Genomic DNA, 24,815 nt, shown 5'->3' on the forward strand with positions numbered 1-24,815 from the left:
GCGAACCACACAGTCTAGACCGTCAAGGTCAGGGACGTACATCTTGATGCCAAAGAGCATTTCGTATGGGGTCCGCCCACCCAGAGACCTTCTAGGGAGATTATTAAGAGCACGCTGCATGCCATAGAGGTGGGCTAGCCAGCTTCTGCCAGTGCCTATAACTCGAGCTGTCAAAGATTGCTTTAAATCACGGTTCATTCGTACCACTACACTGTTACCCTCAGGTCTGTAGGGAGACGAAAACTTGACTTGGACCCCCATCGAATGCATGGCATCCTTATACGCCTTAGAGGCGAAAGCCGGACCCTGATCCGAATGGAAGGTACCACAGGCAAAAATCCCTACAAAGATGCGCAAATCTCTAATGACAGTCCGTGAATCAGCGCTGCGATGGGGCCAGACCCACACAAAGCGTGTGCATGAATCAACTGCAACTAAGATGTACTTATATGCAGTATCAGAAGAAAAGGGACCGCAGTGATCTAAGTAAACACAACCAAGTGGTTTATTAGAAATGTACAACTGAGTCTGTGGCGGACGCGCAGCAGTCGAAGGTTTAATCTGCTGACATATGTCACAAAGAAGGACATAATCACGCGTCTGTTTGTACAGTCCCCGCCACCAGAAACGTTGTTGTAATTGAGTTACAGTGGCTGAGACGCCCGCATGCGCAGACGCCACACCTTCATGAGCGGCTGTAATCAAGTCAGCTCTGCGATCCGAGTTGGGAATCAAACGTTCACCAACATCAGGTATTTTCACAAAAGGAACCTTTTCGGGACTTAAGTGGTATGTGTACTTCGAAGGGAATCCCGAAGGATGTTTACCTCCCTTCTCAGTGGCAGCAACAGCTGCCAAGATGTCACTATCAATCTTACTTTTGGACCGTGTAACTGCTGCAACTAAGTATGTAGACACTGCTGATTTCGCTGCTTCATCAGCAAGCGAGTTACCGACAGCGTGGACTCCCACACGCTGATGGCCAAGAGTATGAATTACAAAAACGAGCGGCAACGAAGCCTTAAGCTCTGCCACTCGAACCCAGATCAATTTATGTTTTATTGTGCTACCCTTGGAATCACGAAAGTCATTCTGAATCCAAAAGAACAAGTTTTCATTGTAAGACTGGACACAGTAGAAAGAATCACTTACAATAAGAGTAGTAACACTAGGATCTGCGTACTCCAACGCAAGTAAAAGAGCACGAAGCTCTGCCAATTGTGCGGTGCAATCACCAAGCGGCAACGTGTGCACTTCCCTTGATATGAACTCATCGTTCAACATAGCACCGACCACAATGGCGCATGCGGAAACGTAGGCATGTTTAGAGCCATGCGCAACCTGCGCCGAACCATCAGTGTAAATGATGCAATGGAAGTCCTCCAAAGGTCGCATAGCTAGAGGAGCAGGGTGAACAAACTCATACTGCAAGTACTCCTGCGACCGCAACGAGGCGTCAAAAATAAACGTGACATCCGTGGACGTCAAGGACGCAGCCCACTGAATCCACCGAGGGTGCAAAGCTTTTGAATTTGGTACACTGGCTTTCGTGACTGCCTCCAAGTGAGGACAGGGTGTTACATCCAACATGCGTTTCCCTTGTGACAGAGCCCGTTCTTTAAGAATAGCCATCTGTACAGCTGTTAAAACCTTTTCCACAGTGGGAAACCGCATCTCAGCCGAAGTGTACAAGTGTGACTTGTAAGCAATAGGTACTGTGTCTCCTTCATTAAAAGTGAGGTACGTGAAACCCACTGTCCCTGGTATTATTCTTATCACCAGGTTGGTATGGTTGTCACGAGTCAGTAAGAACTTAGAAGTGAGCAAATCAGCCTGCAAGGATTGCAAAATGGCTGAGTGCTCAGGCAGCCAGCATGATTTCGAAAAATTTGGTTGTATCAAAGCATACAAAGGCTTGATACGCTGGGCATATTCCGGAATGTATGTTCTTCCGAAATTTAAGAAACCCAGCAAGGACTGTAATTTTTTCAGTGTAGTAGGAGCGCGCAACTGTGCGCACTTCTCTAAGAAGTGAGGAGCCAAACCTCTACCTTCATTGTTGAGCTCATAGCCCAAAAACAACACTGTGTGTTCAGCAATGTGCGATTTTGCAAAGTTAAATTTGTAACCCATGTCAGCAAAGTTACAAATAACAGAATTTACACGACACAGATGCTCCCAAATATCGTCGTCTGTGAGATATATGTCATCCACATACGAACAAGCATCTGGGTCGAGTGCCTCCAGAATAGAGACAATGCGAGCGGTAAATATACCAGGACTATTCTTATAGCCCATTGGGAGACGCCGGAATTGTTTTTGGACCCCAGCGCACCTAAAACTGGTCCATTGGGAGCTAAAGCTGTCCAATCTGTGGGCATAAAAACCGTTGGATATGTCAAGCGTTGTCTTGAAACGCTTTTGCACGAGACTATCCACAAGGGCAGAGCCGTGAGTATTCTGTACTGCACAGTTACGGCAATGCGAGTTCAAATGCCGGTAATCCAATACCAAACGATATGATCCGTCAGGCTTGGTCACAGTAAAAAGAGGATTATTCATTGGTGACACACAAGTTTCTATAACTCCCTGATATTCTAATTGTTCAAGGATTTCCGCGACGGAAGTTTTGGCTTCACGCCGAATGGGATATTGAGGTTGAGGCTGAGGCTGAGACCGCAACGGAATTTCGTGGCAAGGCGACAATTTATCCCAACCACATTGGTTACGGTACAGAGCCGGTGCGAGAGCCCGAGCCCACTCTTCTGCAAAATGCTGCGCATGCTCTTTCGAGACAGTGTTCGTGAAACTGGGGAGGATTACCTCCTCCCCTCGCGGCGCCGCGAGCACAAAAGGTGGGGGCCAGTCAGCCTCCGAAAGCAAAATATCATACGTAGAAGACAGATTTTCCCCAAATACCCCTTTAACGGTACGCTGTATGTCACCTTCAATTAACAGGACAATTTCATAAAGTCTTTCAGGGGGAGCAAGTCTCGTATCTGCTGTTTCAATTACAACGTAGACATCAGTCGCTGTCACCCTCAGTAGTGGACGCAGCGCCTCTCTGACTATGGTAATCTCCGCCGCGCTGTCCAGCAAGGTCAGAGCCCACGTCAGATTCCGAAGCCGCGTTCTCACTATCTGTGGCATATCTATGCGCTGTTAAGGCCGCGACTTTCTTTTTCGCAAACTGTGGTCTTTTTGGCATAGAATCCTCCTGCTTCGCCGCGCCGTCTGTCTGGCGGGACTGGCCACGTCCCTGTTGGCCACCACGTCCCCTACCGCCTCCTCCTCCACCGGTTTTCGGGGCCGATGAGTCCTGAAAGGAACGAGGAGAGCGTTGATCAGAAACCTGAAAACGATCAGGCGATTTAATCATCTCGAGATCGCGCAAATCATAAACTTTTTCAGTCGGCGCAGGAACCTGTGTTGTAGGAAAAGAATCCTGAGTCTGCATTTGTTGCTTCCCCTGTGTCTGTTTTTTAGGCCAATTTTGTTTTTTGGACTTGGGCTGGACATCTGCCGCAGCAGACTGTCCTTTTGGTTGTTTTTTCTCCTTGACAGGAAAATATTTCAGACCTCTACTTGTGCGGCCAATCGTCTTATAGGCGGCCACAACTATCTTCGCTAACTGTCGGGGTTTATCGGCATCGGGCAGAGCAGCCAAAGCATTCGACACCTGAAAGTTCACCGCATCTCCTTTAATATTGGAGAGTATGAGATCACTTACTATCTCAAACGAACCACACAGGCGCATACCCAATTCAACCGCTGCCTCCGGTCCGTGATCATCCTGAACACGTTTAACGATCTCAGGCAGTGCGGTCATAGACGGGGTGCCGAAACACCTCGTATAAACGGCCGCAAACGTTTTTCCCCAGCTTTCACAGTCAACAAGCTCAGGAGTTAAATCCTTTGGTAAAGTAATCGTCAACATTCTATGTTTATCAGCAGGAGTAGAATTCGGAAACACAGCCTCCAGTTGGTCAAACTTCTCGGCAAGCCAGAAAGGGAAGTCATCATTATCAACGGGACGCTGACCAAAAACTGAATTTACCATAACCGGATTCAGGCGTAAACCGCCACGTTCCGTTTGAACGGCCGCACCCCCGGGTGGACCACCCGGGAGATGACGACCTATGTATTGCACTAATGCACGAATCACAGCAATCGAGACAACGTGTAGTCTGCGAATATCAGCAAGGGGACAAGCGCCGTGATTCGGGTGCGGGGTAAATCCACCCAAAGCAGGCCAATTTGTACCTGGAATGGAAAGTGGACCTAACCTCGCAGCTGACAAAGAGTGGGGGAGGGCGCCATCAAACCAAACGCGATGCTGCCAATGATCAATAGGTATTTCCAGTGCCCTGTACGGTGTATACTCAGCCGGTACAGGGGAGGGTGTGTAGTGGAGGAACACTTGAGAATTCGCGTCCACCTCCGGAAATGTGACCCACGAGTAAAAGAGCTCGAAAGGGTACGCCGGATCTGCACACACCACCAAAATCACCGCCATGCCTTCCAAAGGGACTTGGTAAGTTTGTAAATGGTTGCGCACCGCAATGCGACTATGCTGCGCAATGGCTACAGCCATGATTTCACCGGAACCACAGAAAAACAAAGTCAACTTTGTAGCACAACTGGGTAGTAAGTCAAGGAAACCGTTTTAGATAGATTCAAGCTTGAAAAGACCTATTTAAAAAAAATAGGTAGGTTTCACCGACACCCCCGTTTTCCGGAAACGACAGTGAAGGGGTTAAGGTTTGAATGATATACTACTCGAGTGTCATGATATAAGGCCTCCAACGTACGGGTGCCATGTAGCAGGGTTTCTGTTTTCCCACAGAACTGTGCACAGAGGATTGGAACCTCAGCGAATTAGGGTGACCCAAAACTCACCTTAGTACCCAACAAACCCCTTACCAAGCTAGCTACAGTGTCTCATTGGTCATAACCTATTCCCAATGTTTAGATAAACCAGAACATGAACTCACCAACCTCAGGTTACGTGGAACACATGAGCACTCTTTCGTTATACAATCATTACAAACCAGAACATGGAGTAAAGAAGAACACGTGAGCATTTGAAATGTTTATTTACTAATGCCGTCTTCTCGGGCGCAGTATCTTAGATAATACAAGTAAACATATTATCAACAACAAAGCTACAAGCATAGTTACTAGTCCATAGAAAGCGAATGGTGACAGCATGTTACCATGCTGTAAATCAATAAGGGTATAACAACACTTATTTATCACCCTCCCTAACTCGCATATTATATTAATAGCTAAGAAGTTCTCTTTGGGTTGAATTAGGGCGGGCCCATACCTCAGTGTCCTAGTATGAAGGGATCACATCAGCATACACCAGCTCTCTCTGCATGCGAACAGCATCAAGTGTCTTTGTGCCTCCAGCAAAGCAATATAAAAACCCGCCTCAAGCCCAAAGTTGGCAGAAGCTGCACTTATGTTATGTCTATAAAGGCGCGAAGATCAGACCTCATAACAATTCTGTATCGTGTTGTTCCTGAGGCTTCAGCACTCTATGTGCAGACATAGTTTATTAAGCAAAGCTGATATCAGAGTAATAACATATTATTCTCATGTAAACCACAACGAACTACTAGGTTGAAAGCTAAATCAACAATTAAGTGTCGTGTGCAGAAGCAGCAAAAGGAAAAATGGCGTTTAAACATTTAATGAGCCTATGCTAACTTAACACATTATAAAGATATACAGTAGCTATATGACACCATTCTGGCTTTGGAGTGACAGGGTCTGGGGAGGTGCCGTGGCTCCAGGAGTCTGGATGAGTCAGCACTAGGTTGAATAGGCCTGATCGGCATTTGGAGTGGTGGGAGGAGTAGCACCTGTACCTGAATAGAGTTGTGCCTGCCTTACACAATTCTGGCTCCGCCCCCATGTGGTGGTTCTGGAGCCAAGGCTCACACTGACAATGGATGTTGTTGTGCACTTGCAGAGTGCCCCCCAGAATTGGTTTGAACTGGGCTCAGAGCCCGTTGCACAAAGAGAATAAAGATATTTTGTGGTATAAGTATCCGACCCAAAACCCCAGACTTTTAGACTACTTCTGGAATCAAGAGGAACCTTTGCTGATGAGAAGAGCTGTATAAACTGAGGAAAAGTACTGCCCTTGCTGTGTGTCTGGGATTGGCCTGCAGTTGCTGTTTCTACCAAAGAAAGGAGAAGGACTTTGCTGTGTGTTGTGTCCCTTGCTTGAGGAAAGTCTCCAAAGGCTTGAGTAGAGCTTGCCTCCTGTTTTGAAGTCTCAGGAACACAAAGACTTCACCCCAGCTCCCCTGAACTTCCTTGCTGGAAGTTCTGATCTGCCAGGAGTGCCTGTGACTGTGTGTGGCCTCTGGAGGTTGTTTCTGCTGCTGGAAAGCAACGCAACATCCCGAAAATTGATGCATCGCTCTTCTTGCGACAGTTTTTCCGATGCAACACCATGGTGTGAGAAGAATCTCCCCGCACCACCGCGCAGCTGCTGAAACTGACGCAGCCCCTGTCGCCGCTGCAAGAATTGACGCATCGAGGGATTGTGGCTGAGGAAATCGACGCAGCGCCACTCGACGCCGCCGCATCGTTTGCCGACACATCCTGGATTTCCTAGCATCGTCCCTGTGCGGCAAGCATCACCCTCGGATCATAGTCGTCTCAGAATCGACTCATTGCTTCCCCCTACAGAACGGACCCGAGGCACCGCTCCCGTGTCCAGCGGAACTGTTGCATCGCATTCACAAAGGTATCAGGAATCAACACATGTCTTTGTTTTTCTACGCTTCTCATTGCTGCGGCTGTTTGGTTTGGTGAATTTTGTCGCAACAACAGGTACTTTGTAACAAATCACGCATATATATTTTTCTATGGACTCAGTTGCTAAAACCTTAGGAAAGTCATTTTCTTAATACTTGTTTGTTGGATTTTTGTCATTTGGGTCTTGTTAAGTTTAGATAAAAATACTTTATTTTTCTAAACCAGTTTGTGATGTTATCACTGTGTTACTGGGAATGTTGGTACAAATACTTTACACATTGCCTTTGGGATAAGCCTGTCTGCTCGTGCCAAGCTACCAAGGGGGTGAGCAGGGGTTATCTAAAGTGTGTACCCCCCTTACCCTGACTAGAATCAAGGGTCCCTATTTGGACAAAGGTACCTACCTATGCCACTAGAGACCCCCATTTCTCACACTCCCCAATACCCTATCCTGGCACACTATAATCAATACTCTGAGATCTTCTAACAGACCTAGTTACTGTACACAATGCCACTCAGCTGTGCCCAATCCTGCCTTCACTCATTCACCATACTGGGAACCTTCTAATGGAACCACGTCTCTTGATCATAGGGTCATTCCTTTGGTACCAACTCTTAAGACAACCTTAAACCACCTCTTAAATCAAGAATCTCACTGGCATTCCTTAGCAGCAAACCTCCATGAAGCTACTGCTAACATACATTTTGTTGATGTTGTGTTGATATGTATATTAGTAATGTGCATAATCAATCCATCGATTTCACACTTTTGGTTTGTGTTAGCACTGGAACTATATCTTGTATTCAATGTACTGGAAATCATGTAGCTGTGAAATGAATAAACAGAATATTGATTCTGTTTATTGGGCACCGCTATGCTAGGTAACAATATATATATATATATATATATATATATATATATATATATATATATATATATATATACATATATCGATATCTCCACTCCTCTCTGCGGTGCCCAGCCGGAACACCACCAAAGGATGAATGACAGACTCCAAATGTCGTGGAAAATGCAGGTCTTTTTTATTTTCTCAAAAGGTCAGACGCGTTTCGAATACCTCCGTATTCTTTCTCCCTTTTTTATTTTCTCAAAAGGTCAGACGCGTTTCGAATACCTCCGTATTCTATATATATGTTATCTGTGAATACCATAAGGAGACCTCTACAAATACATCATCTTAAAGTATGTTATGTTATATCTAGTTATTGTTAATTCCTACCACATTAATTATAAATGACTCCAAATATGTGGCATAATGAAAAACAAATAAATAATCAACTATGAAACTTATAGTCAAGAAGTTTATCATTGTCTACCGAAGCTCAAGATGGCATTGTAGGTTAAACTGACCACCACTTCCCCATGGCTTTAATTTTACCAAAGAAGGGGTTCTGCACTCTTTAAAGTGGGAGGGGGCCATGTTGCCCCCTCCCTGGGCCAATTTGGGGCCTGGAGACCCCATCCCTGGGGCCCGACCTCTTCATTGTGGGTGCCCCGGAGCCCACCCAGGGCACCCAGTCACCACCGTTGGGGACTGCGGTGGGAGCTTCAAGGCCCCCACGGTCCCTGCCGGCTCCCCGTCTCCAGCGGGAGCTGGCATTGCTCTCACAGTCAGGGAGCTACTAATTATGAAGCTCCCTGTCTCTGAGAGCAATCCTTTTGTCTGTGTCCCTGCCAGCAGGGAAACAGATGAAAACTCTGCTCTCACCAAGGGAGAGCGGTTTCACAGCTCTTGCTTGCTGAGTGCAGCGTTCATGTTTGCTCTGACTTGGCGAGAGCTGTTAAATCTCCTGTCAAGTCAGAGGAAACAGTTATGTCCCTGGAGTTGGCACCTCAGGACTTAGCAGGAGCTGGCTCTTGGGGGGTGGCAGTCCCCAGGGCCATATATGGCTCTAGAAGCTTGGCTCAGTGGCCCCCCTCCTTCTCTGAGCACGGACTAGCCCCGGGGCGGTGGTGGTCCCCAGGGCCGTATATGGCCTGGGAGGCGGCCACTCAGCCCCCAACCAGTAGTTTGTATTGTGTAGGCCCCTGGGTAGGTGGTGGTTGCCGGGGCTCAGGTGGGTGTGAGCGCCCCCGCAAATTAGTATTATTGCCCCTGGGAGGTTGTGGTCCTACAAGCTCAGTAAGGGGTTCCATGTGGTCCACCTCCTTTATTTAAAACAAAACCTCAGGGCTTATACAAGTCCAAAAGGGGCGTGCTTGTGGCCCCCCTTCTTTATTCAAAACAAAGCTCCGGGCAGGTGGTGGTCCCCAGGGCTTCTAAGAGCCCAGGAGAGGGTCCACGTGGCCCTTCTCCTTTATTTAAAATAAAGTCCCGGGGAAGTGGTGATCCCAGGGCTCTAAGAGCCTTAGGAGAGGGGCCCATGCTCCCCCCTCCTTTTAATTTTTTTTTTATAAAATGCTCTTGGGACCTGGCCATTCCGGGGGCCCTTTTGAAAACACGCATGGGAGCCCTTGGTTTCTTTAATTAATTTTGCTGTGATTTTCATGAATTTGTGGCCAACATACATATTACTATCCTGCCCACTTTACTTTTTTTGTTTTTTGGGTCTTGGATGAAACCGAGTCCCAATATGGCTGCCAACAATTCCTCTTTGAAGTGTTTGCAGCCAATCAGAGCTCTGCAGATTTCTGCACAAGCTTATTATTGTTCACAAATTAGCCACAATCGCAGATATCCAAATTTGAATTTCCTTATATTTCTCAATGATTACTGAAAAGATTTACACCAAAGAACTGAAAGCGTGATCTGGGACACAAAAACATACCTTTCTGCCAAATTCAGTGTAATTCCGTCCAGCGGTTCAGGCCGTACTCGTGTCTAAAGTTCCTATAGAATTTAACATGGGAAACACACTTTTTTGACCCCCACTTTTTCTTGGACACCACTTGACGGAACACCCCGAAACTTTCCAAATGCAACAAGAATCACCAGCACATTTATGGGGAAAATTTTGTGAAGATTTGTCAAGCGATGCTAAAGATATAGACAAGTAAAAAAAAAACTTTTCCTACATACTTGTGACCGCCAGTAGGTTATATATATCCTATAGCTTTTTCCCCCATGCTATGTTTTCACCAGTTTATTGAAGAAAAACTAGGGGTTGACGGAGTTTGGAAAAGAATCTTTCTGAGTTGCTGTACTTCTAGGAGGTTACATCGTTGGCAAGTACCACGCATCAGGGGTTAGACAGACGCATTTTATTGATGGTGTCCGCTTTACTGCTCTAAAATGCATTAGTCATGAATTCTAGCCCCCCTGAATCACCCCACGAGGTGTTCTCTTCGAGGAGCTGCATTTAAGCAGTGAGCGTATTCGCAGTGAGTGCACAGTGCTCACCCAGAGAAGAGCATGCCCTATCTCGCAAATACATTACTGTCTTTCTCTTATTTACTTCTTTAATAAAACTTCACACAACAACAAACTCTGCATGTTCTGCAAGACCAGGAAGGATTGTCATCAAGCCAAGCCCGGGCTCCGTGAGTGAACAAATATACCATGTGATCTTCTACCATTCTCAACCCAGCAGACATTGTGAATCTGGGGGCGGTGTCTTTATTTGTCTGGCCTTGGGTTAATATCTTGATGCTCGGTGTTGGGCCATTTCTTCCTCTATTTCATATTTCGAGCGAACTCAGTCCGAAGCAATTGGCGCCCTGCTTTGAAAACAGATGAGCCTCTAAAGCACGCTCACTGAAGGCTGTATTTCATCTTGTACAATTTTAAGTTGAATTGTTGGACATCGGATTGATTAGAAAGAAGCTACTCACAAATCGGAAGCAGGAGTACTTGTAGCTCTTTTCCCAAAAAGCTTTCTTCAAGCTGGGGATTGAGTGCTCAGAATGCCCATCTCCGAGAAAAGGGTAGGTTGTTTTTAGGGTGAGCCTAGACAGTGCTTGCGCAGCGTTTCCAATACATGTTGTACATACTTTATGAGCTTTCCCCCCACCCAATGCTTTTCATTTATTTCTTTCAGTGTCCTTTAAAAATCCTTGCTTCCAAGTGGGTAATCTTTTCTATTTGTCCCTCCTTTTCATCTATTGTTCACTCCCAAGGAGCCTTCCACCTGTTTCCATTTTAACAACCGTAAAAGGGACTACTTTTTCCTTTGCCCACCTTCTGCTCCTGGTGTACCCAATTGATACCAAAAAGGGTGCACGTTGCCTGGAAGATGGTCTCCTTGGGAGTCTGTAATGTTTGAGCTGAAGGATGCGCTGTTGCAGGGGCCGTGTTCTGCTTCTCATTTCTTCCCTGAAAAAGCTGAGAGGGAGCCAGCGTGGCATTCCTGGGTGTTCAGACCACAGCCCAGTTCCTGAGCTTTCTGCTTCAGACTAATTAAGCCCCCACCTACTCCTCTCCATGAACCTTGTCAGCAGCACTCACAGGCCTGGGCCGAGTCTCAGCATTGAGGCTCCAGTTGTGATGACCTCGCACTGCATCTTCTTCCTAATTATCGTCCTCCTGTACTGCACACTGTGAACCACGTAGAATAAAAGAGAGGTTTTTACAGCACAAGCACTCCCTCCCGACATGCCCACACTCAGGAACTAGGCCCTGGGCCACAGCTCTTACCATGCAATCTATCACTCACAAAGCAAATTTTTATTCTTTCTTCCTTCCCAGCCTGTATGTTATTGCATAGCTGTAAAGCACGGTAGTAAAAGGCATGTTTCCGCTGTTTTATACAGTCTCAACTGAGGGCACTAACAGCGAAACTGTTCAGTGCAATCCAGCACCACATTTAGGGAAATAATTGGCGTTTCTATGTGTAAATATGCTTGGAGGCAATGAAAGCCTGCGCTTTCCCCCAGGTCACCACTGAGGTTAACCTCTACCGCGCTACCGCGTTTTCCCGCTGTGCGCTGATTTTTGAAAATCGCGCGGTTTATGACACAGCCAGCTCGTCATCCGCGTAGCGCAGGTAACGCCAATGACGAGCTGGCTTTGTCATTAGCATCAAAGGGGTTAAAAAAAACTTGTAATTCACAGAACGGCGTGGTCCACTGTCATCATTGATATATGTGATCTGTATTTATGGGCATTGAGGGAATGAAATAGGCTGTGGCAGAGTTCGCTAAATACCCGCGGACACACCGCACTTAAATCCCCATCTGTCTAAAGGTGTCGCTCGGATATTACTGGGACGACAGAGCTGTTTAACCAGAGTCTGCTTAATTTGCACTAAATGTGCCCGCACTTTATGGGATACTGCAAAAATGTTTAATTTCCTTTTTGCTTGTTCAAGATATTTAAAACAATTATTTGAGTTTAAATGTTGAAGAACTTGCCTTGATTGGAAAGACTTCCAGCCTTGTAAAAAGAATTCAGAAGCTGTCAGAGGGGTTCTGAAAACACGCACAAGCTTGCCCCAACAGATATTGCCCATCCTGGACACGAACCAAAAACTGTGCTGACAGCAAAGTTAATATTCAGCTCTATTTGCTCAAGATATTTAATTGTCTTTGAAAACTGTGTCAAAACATTGAATGTATATGCAGTACATTAAATTGAATCCTAAAAAATGAAGCAGGCATTTTTTTCTTAAAATGTAAGTGGCTATAAAGTCAGCACCAAAAAATGAGCCCTATTTCTCACTCTGCGGCTTCTACCCATAAGCATTTTGTGTCAGAGTGTTATTGCTTGCAAAATTTCTTTACTATTGGCGATCAAATATCGCAAGTTTTTTCTTCATGCAGTGTTTGCATCATTATATAAATTCATTGTTTTAATGGCTATAGATAAAAAATAATTGGTCGACTTTATTTCCAAGCATTTTATAAGCATTAATTCCAAGCAAACTCTGGTCATGGAAAAATGAACCGTAATGTGCAGTCAAAATAAACCTGTGCCCATAGTAAAAGAGAGTTCCTCTGTTTGCCAGTTCCATGCATGAGTAGTACAGTGATAGAGCGCGCAGGTCACCCGACTATAATTTTTTTCACCAATAAGCATACCTGGGCCCATAAATTCAATTTACCATATTTATAAATCGTGGTAACCTACACGCTACTACCAGTAACCCTTGTTCATTCCTATTTATTTCCAATGTACCTGACTTACCAATCCTTGTCACAGGTACCTATGATCACAATGGATCAGGGAGCTAGCTGTAAAAGATAAGCAGTCACCAAAATGCAATAACTTTTATTATATTTGCACTCTTTATAATAACCACAGACTCAGGAAGTTTTGAAAACCTTTATCTAGTTCTCATTATCATCAGAAAGCATAAAATTCACAGTGAGTAAGCTATCAATAACTAAAATCATAAAAATAGTGTAGCCATGAAGGAAATAGATTAGGCCAACCATTTAGAACGATAAAGGGAAGGTAAGAACAGGGAACACGTTAATGATTCAGAGCAATCACTTTAATTCGGCTAAAAGGAGGGTAAAGAAAAGGAACATCTATATTTCATGAACGATATGTCATAATTCGCTCAAGGGATGGGGAAAAATGGAACATGCTAATAAACAGCTAAAGAGTAAAACTTTATAATTGGTCAGCACAGGGAAGGTAAGAAAAGGAATACATTGCAAATAAGACTTTTAGCAGTTTCGGAAAGCAAGAAAGCACGTAAGTGTATTTCCCGTCACAGATGTATATTTACCTAGAACAGTGTGGAGACCAACCCTGGCCACGGGTCAGTTAAGGACAATAGGAACCCCAAGGAATGCAGTCACCAGTAGGCCAGCAGGTGCAGAATGGAAACCCAGGACAGGAAAACCAGATTAGGATCAGGACAGGACCACCAAGGTAAGACCTGCACCCGCAGTTCAGTTGCAAAACCTGCGCTACACCTTCTCTGCAGCTATCAGTCAGAACCCAGATTGGGTTATCGAATTCCCCAGCAAAGCGCTTCGCCAGCACTTAAGGTTCTCAAAACCCCGAATGGGTCTGTGAGTCGGTCGGACAGAGTGCTCCGCAGCACCTCTGTTTCTGGATCAGCTATTGAGTGCGTTGGGTCAGTGACAGGTCAGCTATTCGGACAAGTCGGACAAATTTTCTAGCTAAACTAGGCTAGTTATACTGTTTTCAGGTCAGTGTACCACCCCCCAAATGTTGCAAGTGTAAGGATCCCCAATTTCGATTGGACAAAAGAAAGGACAGGTCGTCACACCTCCTAGGATTTGACTTCCTCAAGCCCCTCATTTGAATCTTTCATACCCGCCCATTGAATTTCGGGTTCCCATGACATGTTCCATACATATAACAATGGTGAATTTGATAATTATTACAATGTAATACATTTAGTACAAATCAGCATCTTCTACTAGGTGAAGGTGCCTCTTTCCCAGGCGCATCTTGGCTGGGACTTCTGTGTTGGCACGTATTCTGGCGGAAGACTGTCATGCGCAGAAAGGGTTTTCAAGATGGAGTATCCCCGTCCCTCATGCCCAAGGTTTACGATACATGAAAAGTAAATAGAAACAGTTTTAGAACACAGAATAAACGTATGCACTGTATACCATGAATCCCTACATTACTTCCCTTATTTCATAATAATTATAGCATTAGGGTTAATGCAAAACAAACAGCATAGTTAAAACAGCGAGGCAAGCTTCGAGCATGTAGGAACACAAAGCAGCCATTTTATATTGACTGCGCAAGTGCCAAAGGATTCCCACCAGAACTGCGAGTACGTCACATCACATGGGTATCACCGACGCATGCGCAGAAGAAATTCCCGTGTAGCAGCAGCCATTTTAGTAGCAAGCGTATTAGACTTAGTAAACACATAGGCAAGCGTCTCTGGGACACCCAAAATGTCAGAATAAGGGCAAATTAGTAAGACAAACAGGTTGATTATTACTATTAGGGTTATTCGAGGTTCATGAGTTCAAGCAAGTCGCTGTACGTGCGAATCCTTGCTCCATCAACAGCAAGGATGAAATGTGTCCCTCCTCGTGATGTCACAGATTGTCCCCTGTAGAACTAAGCTTGACCAAATTTTATTTTGTGTGTTTGATAAAGCACGAGTGTAGAGATGCAAAAGAACAGTGTATGTAGGTAATAAGGAGGAATACGGTAGAAAGGTGAATTTCCAGGTTTAGCATTGTAAACAGGAGTTTTGCATTATTGAGAAAGGGAGGGATGAGGGTTACGATTTTGGGAGTATGATTTGAGGTAACTCCCAACCTTTGCATGTATGCGTACACTTATCCGTTTATCTTGCGTTCCCTCCCTAACAGTATTGGTGGGCGGGGCTGGGCTGCTCTGCTCACAGAGCAAGGGGAGAAGTGGTGGGCACTCTGTAAGTGCGCATGACGGTTTGGCCTGCCTGCTTGGGCCGGCCAAACAGTCATGCACACCTAGCATGTTCTCCAGCCTGGACAAGAACATGCACAGGGTCATAGTCTCCGTCTGTGCGCTGAACCACGGAGCTCAGACCAATTACGATGCTGCTGACATCATCATCATGATTGCCTTAGGCGAGCCTGTATGCCTCCTGCTTATGTTTTGGCCAGACGCAGAGAGACGACAGAGGACAGACGGGGTGACGAGGTACATTTAGTTTTAGTTTTCTACACCCATCACCACCCCTGATCCGTGCTTCTCTCTTGTGCTCTTTTCTCCATATCATTATATTCAATCCTTTGGTGATTTTATAATGACATTAAGGTCTTCTCTAAATTGTTGGGTTGACATTCTCTCTAGTTATTTTGTCTTTGTTCCCAAATCTCATCTTAGCGTTGATATTGACTGACAGATGAGAACTGATACAAAATAATTGAAAAGCTGTACATACAAACTAGTATTCGATCGCAGAGAGAAACATATATTATTTAAACCTAATTCAAAAATGTAATTAAAAAGATTTTAATTATATTGAATCATTGGAAACTAAGATTGCCGCCATGCAAATGTGAAGTATTTATTTCATGTCCATGGATAGGTGCTATTACGTGACAATATAACATGACATGCAAAATAACTCTGTTTTGAGAAAAAAATGTAAATATATTAACCCGCTATTTCTTCAAGAAATTGGTGAAAGCAATTGAGCCGTGTTGCAGGTCAGTTATTATAGAACGATAGCTGGTCTTCACTGCTGTGCCAACGCTTCATGGGCATTGATCTCCATTGAAGTTAAGCGCAAAAAGAAAGGAAGATTATGTAAAAACTTTTTTCCAGACTTCACACTTCATTCATCCAGTCCGCAATTCACATTTTCCATCCCCCCCATCCAAACGTACAGCATGGGGAGCAGGGTCAGTCCACACTAGCCATGTGTTACGTTCACTGTGAGAGATGGCATTGTAATCATGCACACTGATTGGGTTATTTACGAGCCCATTGCACCGCCGGTGCGTCACTTTTTTTGGTGCACCAGCAGTGCTGTTTGCCTGCCCATATTTACAAACCGGTCTCCGGAAGCTTGTTTCCTTCCCAGTGTAAGAATTGGCTTTTGTAGTCTGGTCTGCCCTGTTCCCATGATGCACTGGGCCAGGGACAGACTAATTTGCATACAGCCAGGTTCTGAAACTGGGATGGTGCAATGAGCTAAAAAACGGTGTTGGATCTAGCCCTGATCTCTTGACTGGGTGAGAGTACTCTGCTTAATTCAGAGACTCTGTCCATCACCACCCCTTGTTGTAAATTATTTTGTCCACCCTAAGCGTGGAAGGGTATACTCAGATGTGAGTCCCTTGCTCATTGCACCATCAGGATTCAAGCAAGCCGGGCCGAAGACGCCTGAAATGGCAGAAACCGGTCCCCGGAAGCTTGTTTCCTTCCCAGTGTAAGAATTGGCTTTTGTAGTCTGGTCTGCCCTGTTCCCATGATGCACTGGGCCAGGGACAGACTAATTTGCATACAGCCAGGTTCTGAAACTGGGATGGTGCAATGAGCTAAAAAACGGTGTTGGATCTAGCCCTGATCTCTTGACTGGGTGAGAGTACTCTGCTTAATTCAGAGACTCTGTCCATCACCACCCCTTGTTGTAAATTATTTTGTCCACCCTAAGCGTGGAAGGGTATACTCAGATGTGAGTCCCTTGCTCATTGCACCATCAGGATTCAAGCAAGCCGGGCCGAAGACGCCTGAAATGGCAGAAACCGGTCCCCGGAAGCTTGTTTCCTTCCCAGTGTAAGAATTGGCTTTTGTAGTCTGGTCTGCCCTGTTCCCATGATGCACTGGGCCAGGGACAGACTAATTTGCATACAGCCAGGTTCTGAAACTGGGATGGTGCAATGAGCTAAAAAACGGTGTTGGATCTAGCCCTGATCTCTTGACTGGGTGAGAGTACTCTGCTTAATTCAGAGACTCTGTCCATCACCACCCCTTGTTGTAAATTATTTTGTCCACCCTAAGCGTGGAAGGGTATACTCAGATGTGAGTCCCTTGCTCATTGCACCATCAGGATTCAAGCAAGCCGGGCCGAAGACGCCTGAAATGGCAGAAACCGGTCCCCGGAAGCTTGTTTCCTTCCCAGTGTAAGAATTGGCTTTTGTAGTCTGGTCTGCCCTGTTCCCATGAGGCACTGGGCCAGGGACAGACTAATTTGCATACAGCCAGGTTCTGAAACTGGGATGGTGCAATGAGCTAAAAAACGGTGTTGGATCTAGCCCTGATCTCTTGACTGGGTGAGAGTACTCTGCTTAATTCAGAGACTCTGTCCATCACCACCCCTTGTTGTAAATTATTTTGTCCACCCTACGTGTGGAAGGGTATACTCAGATGTGAGTCCCTTGCTCATTGCACCATCAGGATTCAAGCAAGCCGGGCCGAAGACGCCTGAAATGGCAGAAACCGGTCCCCGGAAGCTTGTTTCCTTCCCAGTGTAAGAATTGGCTTTTGTAGTCTGGTCTGCCCTGTTCCCATGATGCACTGGGCCAGGGACAGACTAATTTGCATACAGCCAGGTTCTGAAACTGGGATGGTGCAATGAGCTAAAAAACGGTGTTGGATCTAGCCCTGATCTCTTGACTGGGTGAGAGTACTCTGCTTAATTCAGAGACTCTGTCCATCACCACCCCTTGTTGTAAATTATTTTGTCCACCCTAAGCGTGGAAGGGTATACTCAGATGTGAGTCCCTTGCTCATTGCACCATCAGGATTCAAGCAAGCCGGGCCGAAGACGCCTGAAATGGCAGAAACCGGTCCCCGGAAGCTTGTTTCCTTCCCAGTGTAAGAATTGGCTTTTGTAGTCTGGTCTGCCCTGTTCCCATGATGCACTGGGCCAGGGACAGACTAATTTGCATACAGCCAGGTTCTGAAACTGGGATGGTGCAATGAGCTAAAAAACGGTGTTGGATCTAGCCCTGATCTCTTGACTGGGTGAGAGTACTCTGCTTAATTCAGAGACTCTGTCCATCACCACCCCTTGTTGTAAATTATTTTGCCCATATTTACAAGGCCACGTAAAGACACCCTGTGTGGCTTTTCATTCGCTTGTAAAGATGTGCCCCTTTCACGCATTGCTCTGCGGGCGTTCCCACGCAACATCTATGGAACTTAATTCATTCCCAGATTTACAGCATTTTGTAAAACTGGGAATACTTCAGAATTCTACCTCTTCCCAGGGGAGTCTTAGGAATGGTGCTATGAGGAGAATTACTTTTATTTCTCCTTGTTTTTTACTCTTTATATGTGTGCTGCATTTTGCAGCACGCATAGAAAGAGGAAAATGCCATTCATTGTTTTTGTGCAGGAAGGTGTCCCGTCTTGCATAACAACAAGCCTCCCCGCAGCGCAGGCACTCTTGCAAAATGACGCAACGGTGCCTGCTCTGGTGCATGGCAGCCAATTGTGCGCCAGCAAAGGGTAAAGCACAGGGATGCGTCATATTGTTAATACGATGCATCACTGTGTTTAAAAATGATAGAGCACGGTACAGCTAAATGGCTTGCGGCCCCGTGCTGCATCATTTTCTTGTATCTGAGGCCCTGAGTACTTCCACAGACAAGTCCTATTCACTCCCAAGTACTGGTTCATCAAGTGCATATTCATTTGTATTTTGTTTTGATTTTTAATGTTTTTTAAATAATACTTTGTAGGAGGGCCGGGCCACCGCTGAGGCACCCAAGACAAGGAAAAATAACAATTAAAGGTAAACTGTGTTACATAGGTAATCTAGAATCAACACCTAAGGGTGTACAGCTTTCTTGTTTCGACATCCACCAAGCCTGTGTGAATCAGCCAAGCAGCAGGCAAAGTTTTCAATGCGATTTGGGAGTGATTGTTCCCCAACTATTTGGCGTTGTTTTTTAAATGTGTTCACATTAATTTCGTATCACCTACTGGCTTCTAAATTTGAAATTCATTTGAGTTGCCTTTCTTAAAAATGCATTACATAGTATCATACCATACATAACAATTTGTAGTGGTTTGGGAGGTTACAATGAGTGATAAGTGTGCTATTTGATGGGTGGTGAGCGGGACAATAAGAAGACCTACTTAGGCACAGATTAGAGATATGCATATTGATGAATATTCATAACATGGGTAGGGTGGGCAAATATAGTCAGGAGTACTCATGCAACCTCCAATCAGATTTCAAGACTGTTTCGTATGCTAATAGAGAGCAGCGGCAGGATGTCCATTGGGGCTGAGGGGCCATGCCCCTTCACCTTTTGCCCCTCATGAACAGTGTCTGACAGCCTGAGCAAATACTGTTCATTTTCAGGTCCGGCAGCCAGGAGATAGACATGCACTTAAAGCACAAACTCCTGGCAACCTGAGCTGAACTTTGCTGGACTGAGGAGGTCACAGCTCCTGTGGTCATCACCTACTCAGCTCAGCAAAGGTCCCTAAGGCCCTACCCTTAGTGACGAGGGGTAGCGTCACTGATTCCCTCGCACCTGGGTGCTTCAGTTTTAAGCCCTGAAGCGCCCAAAGTCAAGTGTCAATTAGTGACACTTGGTCACAGAATGGGGTGGGGTCAGCAGTCTCACTGACCTCATCCTACTCTGTGGCGACGTTGGGACTGCGGCCGTCCCACATTGGAAGTAGTCCCAAGCCTCCTGGGACATCCTGTGACCTCATTGGAAGAGCGGCAGGTGTGATTTTGTTTTTTGTATTAATATTTGGTGCATGCGTGTATGTTTGAATATCTAGTAATGAGTGTTGCGAATGGATGTGTGTGTGTGCGCGCACACATGCGTGGTTGGGAGTTTGTATGTGGTCCGGCTGCCCCCCTCCCTCCTACAATTACCGGCCATCACTGATAGAGAGGTCTTTCTACATCCATGGAAAGGGGTTTCAGTGTAGGGGGCCGAGCAGAATGGTTGAGCGAAATCTAAATGAAGTGCACGTGGTTTTTGGGTAACCAAAGTTACATTTGATGACCTCAGGTTGCAAGAGCAAGTGTATTTGGCCAAAGTTTGTGATAGGTATGGAGGGTAGAAACCAATACTGATTTGACGACTGAAATGGGTTGTTTGCCAGGGGCCAGGGGTTTCTTGAAAAAACAGAGGACTTAGACTCTGTAGGGCAGTAATGTGCCTTGGAAAATTGAATAATGTGCGTGTGGCAAACATTAGGGGGCTTATTTACAAGCCTATAGAACCACCAGTGCATCCTTCATTTTGATGCACCAGTGGTACAATTGGCTTGTCCATATTTACAAGGCCATGTAAAATCACCCTGTATGACTTTTTATGGCATTGTAAATTGGGCCTCTTTCACTCATTTCTCTGCATGAAAGGAGCATTCCATGGGTGTTGCTGTGATTTTTCCCATGCAACATCCATGGAACTCGACGCATTCCCAGTTTGACAACATCCTGTAAAACTGGGTATGCGTCAGAATCCTACGCCTCCCCAGAGGAGGCGTAGGAATGGCGCAACGAGGAGAAATACTTTTATTACTCCTTGTTTTTTGCTTATTCTATCTGTGCTGGATTCCTGTGCTTTACAAATGATGCAGCATGGCGCAGCTAAATGGCTTGCGGAGATGCGCTGCATCAATTTCTTCCGCAAATTCCTGTCTGCCACTGGATCAGCAGAACCACCAGGCACAGACCTCGAGCACTCCAAAAAAATAAGATTTAAAATGTGATGTTGGTGGAGAGAGCAGTGAATTTAATCTTAAACAGTCCACAAAAATCCAACAAGTATAATGCCTGCCATTGTTGGGAGTGTGTCTGTGTGTCCCGGCTGCCCCCCGTTCCGCCTACAATTACCGGCCATCACTGAGAGAGAGGTATTTCTACATCCATGAAAAGGAGTTTTAGTGTAGGGGGCCGAGCAGAATGGTTGAGCGAAATCTAAATGAAGTGCACGTGGTTTTTGGGTAACCAAAGTTACGTTTGATGACCTCAGGTTGCAAGAGCAAGTGTATTTGGCCAATGTTTGTGATAGGTAAGGAGGGCAGAAACCAATACTGATTTGACGACTGAAATGGGTTGTTTGTCGGGGTCCATGGGTTTCTTGAAAAACCAGAGGACTTGGACTCTGTAAGACAGTAATGTGCCTTGGAAAATTGAATGATGTGCGTGTGGCAAACATTAGGGGGGCTTATTTACAAGCCTATAGCACCGCCAGTGCATCCTTCATTTTGACGCACCGGTGGTGCAATGGGCTTGCCCATATTTACAAGGCCATGTAAAGTCACCCTGTATGACTTTTTATGGCATTGTAAATATGGGCCCCTTTCACTCAATACTCTGCATGAAAGGAGCATTCCATGGGTGTTGCTGTGAGTGTTCCCATGCAACATCCATGGAACTCGACGCATTCCCAGTTTGACAACATCCTGCAAAACTGGGTATGCATCAGAATCCTACGCCTCCCCAGAGGAGGCGTAGGAATGGCGCAACGAGGAGAAATACTTTTATTACTGCTTGTTTTGTCCTTATTCTATGCGTGCTGGATTCCTGTGCTTTACAAATGATGCAGCATGGCGCAGCTAAATGGCCTGTGGAAATGCGCTGCATCAATTTCTTGTAGATGAGGCCCTGTGACTTCATCGAGAGATGAGAGAGTATTTTAGAAATCCCATGTGTTGACTGTTGTGTATTACATTATGCTGGAGACAAGGCTAGTAAGGAAGTGGGATGTGTGAAATGTTCAATAGTTCAAAGTGCTCACCAGGTGCTGAACGGATCTGGATCAGTCCAAGTGCATGTTAGAGTTAAAGTCCATGCCAGTGGTTCTGCAGGTGGAAGATAGAGTTAAGGTATAAGGAGGAAGTGGTTGTGCCCAGGTAAAGTGGTGCATGCTGATGATGCTGGGCAGTAGTTTATCTCAACAAGATTGGGTAGCCTTCAGACATCTAGCAGCAGGGTACAAGAGGGAAGGAGTGATAAAAATGACCAAGCTGTGTCATCGGACTATAAATGATATGAAAAACCGGAGGAGGATAGTGTCCCCAAAGGGTATGCATATAGGAAGAAATGGTGGTGGATAAGGACGGCACCTAGGAGGATGTGCATAGACATGAATCTAGTAGCAGGTAATAATGCCAAGGGGAGAGAGAAAGAACAGAAGGAGCCATTCCAAGGCTGGAAATTACAAAACAAGACCAATGAGAAACCTTCAGGTTTTTACATTTAAAAATCTATTTTTAAATATTTTATTGAAGAATAGAGTTCATTAAACAATAGCATTAATAGACAATACAGTAGGGTTAATATGCAATTGCAGATTGTTTTTATTTAACTGAAACACCATTCATTTAAACATTCTCAATTTCCTTTAATTATGGATACCCTCCATATTTTCTTTCAAATATCTAATAATTACTTTCATGCTTCCCTAACTCTCTCCTCTTATTTTAGGTGAAACTCTCTTAGATGCCCTTGTAAGCCTCAGGGGATCCCTTATTCGACTACTGGAGACAGGTCTGAAAGCTTACAAGGCGAAAGGTACTGTAATTTATCTCATTTATGAATTGGTGTCTTTTTGTCCTTTTTCCTTTCAGTTTTTTCTTTGCTTCACTCTTTTGGGCCTTTTTTGGAAGTTTATACTTTTGTGTTTGTTGCTGTAAAAATATTGAGGCCCATATTTACAAACGATTTGCATTGGATTTAGATTACTTTTCTAACGTAAACTTGTTTTTCCGACTTTCGATAAGAAAGAATGCTTGTTTGCCTGCGTTGTCTTCAATTTCAAATGCACCTCTCTCAGTAAGGTCCAAACATATCTTCTTTTTCTTTGCAGCCTGTTCTCCAGCAAAGTGTGGTAAGTGACTGCCTTTCGAACACTACAATATAACACAAGTTACAGAAAACATAGGAAAGGTGTGAACATCTCTGTTGTCTAACTACTTAAGCTGCCTACAGTTAAAACATGTAGAAATAAAGGCATCATTGTACATGGTACCTGAAAATGTATTAAAGCTACGTGTATTGAAGTCGATGGGTCAACTGATTCCACCCATACCCTCTACCCTACTTCTAGAAGCATACCTTGCATGCCTCACCACTAAGTTTCTTAAACATTAGCAACCAGCACCTATCTTTAACCCCTTCGGCGCTGATGACGAGCTGAGCTCGTCATCAGTTGCGCCGCTCGCACGCTGATGACGAGCTGAGCTCGTCATCTAACGTGGCTTATTGAAAAAAGCCGCGTAGCGCGAAAATCGCCGCAGCGCGCATGCGGTTATCTTTGCCAGGTCTGTGAGGACACACAATGGCTCTCTGTTTAAAAATAAAATCAGGGGGGCGTGGCTGGCCGGGCAGCGAGATGGCCGCTTAGACAGCGAGCTCTGCTGCCCGCACCGTTAATCCTGTCTAAATCCTACCTGCTCCCGCTCGCACAGGCTCGTGGACGACACGATCTGACACCGGATGATCTGGGGCATGATTGACGGCAACTCCGGTGTCCTGGCATAATCGGGAACCCGTCTTGGACTCCTCACTGCCCGGCCGTGACGGAGTCGGGCTGCGTGCGGAGATGCTGGAGGTCGGCGCCGGCTACCGCTGCTAATTGAGGACGTGGCTGTGTGGGCCGGGTCGATTGCCGGATGGAACTGCGGGGGACGACACAGTACCCGCGCTGGTGGAGGTGGGATGAGAGCGCTGTCCCGGCCACGGCTGACATACTTCAGGAATCCCTCGTTGCGAGCCCGCACGATTTTATCCTGTTTTTGATCCTGCTGGTGTGGATCGGTGGAGAAAGGGGCCGCCATATTGGGCTGGGCACGGCACCACCGTTCATGTCGGAATTGGAACAGACCTGTGAACCCTGCTTCTCCAGTTGTCAGTGCAGCGGAGGTTGCTGATTTACACGCGCTTGGAGGGTTCACAACTGAAACAGTCTCCTGTGTCACACAGCGCCACTTTTGCCAGCGCCTCGCACAAGGCATCAGAGACTGCGTGGTCTGTGCACGTTCATGGTGGCTATGGCGGCTTGCCCTTATTTATTGAGGATAATGATGGCCCCTGCCTAGTGGATCTACCACAGCTCTTCTACCAGCTACAATTGACCGGGCTTCTGATGCCGTTCTGAGTGAGGAGCTGCATCCCGAGAGACAGAGATTGGCCCAGAAACACATGACGGAGCCCACGGTTCGGGACCTCTTTGTTGCTCTTGGCTCCCTCCATGCTGCCTGGGTGGGAGGAGTCAGAGGGCTTGGACTGAAGCTGGACGCCATTGTTGCCCCTCCGACGGGTGGGAGTCACGTTGATCCTGTGATTATTAGCGCCGCTCACGGCTCTGCGCCAGCACCAGTGTTTACTGTTGCACGCCTAGAGATGGTCAATTGTGGGGCTCCGTCAGGTGTGGAGTATAAGTCCCGCACGGCCGATCACATGAGTAGCGCAGGGGGGCCTGGAACTCCACTGCGGGCGGAACACTTCCACAGAACAGCGCCTTTGCCCATTCGAGTTGCACCGCCTTTGCGCCCGGCTGACATGGCCTTCTCTTCTTTATTGCCCTGGCGGCGTCGTGATCTGGAAGGCTGGCTTGGTACTTTGTTGCTGAACTCAGACGATCGTTGGTTGTGTCTTGATGGTTCCCTGTTGCAGGAATCTCGCATGGTGTTGGCTTTGCCTTGCTTTCCTGTTAACTCTGATCATTGGACATGGTACTGTGGGGCGAATGTTCGGTCGTCACGCACCAACGGGCGTGT

The 24,815-nt window shown here is 46.0% G+C and overlaps 1 long non-coding RNA gene across 1 annotated transcript in view; it reads left to right on the forward strand.

The window, feature by feature from the left end:
* Positions 1-24,815, forward strand: part of LOC144767488 (uncharacterized) — a 78,204-nt gene that overhangs the window by 25,619 nt on the left and 27,770 nt on the right. The window contains exons 2-3 of the long non-coding RNA XR_013598231.1: positions 22,522-22,608; positions 22,904-22,924. This is a non-coding gene — a long non-coding RNA (uncharacterized LOC144767488). The remainder of the gene's footprint in view (positions 1-22,521; positions 22,609-22,903; positions 22,925-24,815) is intronic.

The sequence above is a fragment of the Lissotriton helveticus genome, chromosome 7 (assembly GCF_964261635.1).
Source record: "Lissotriton helveticus chromosome 7, aLisHel1.1, whole genome shotgun sequence".
Taxonomy (NCBI): domain Eukaryota; kingdom Metazoa; phylum Chordata; class Amphibia; order Caudata; family Salamandridae; genus Lissotriton; species Lissotriton helveticus.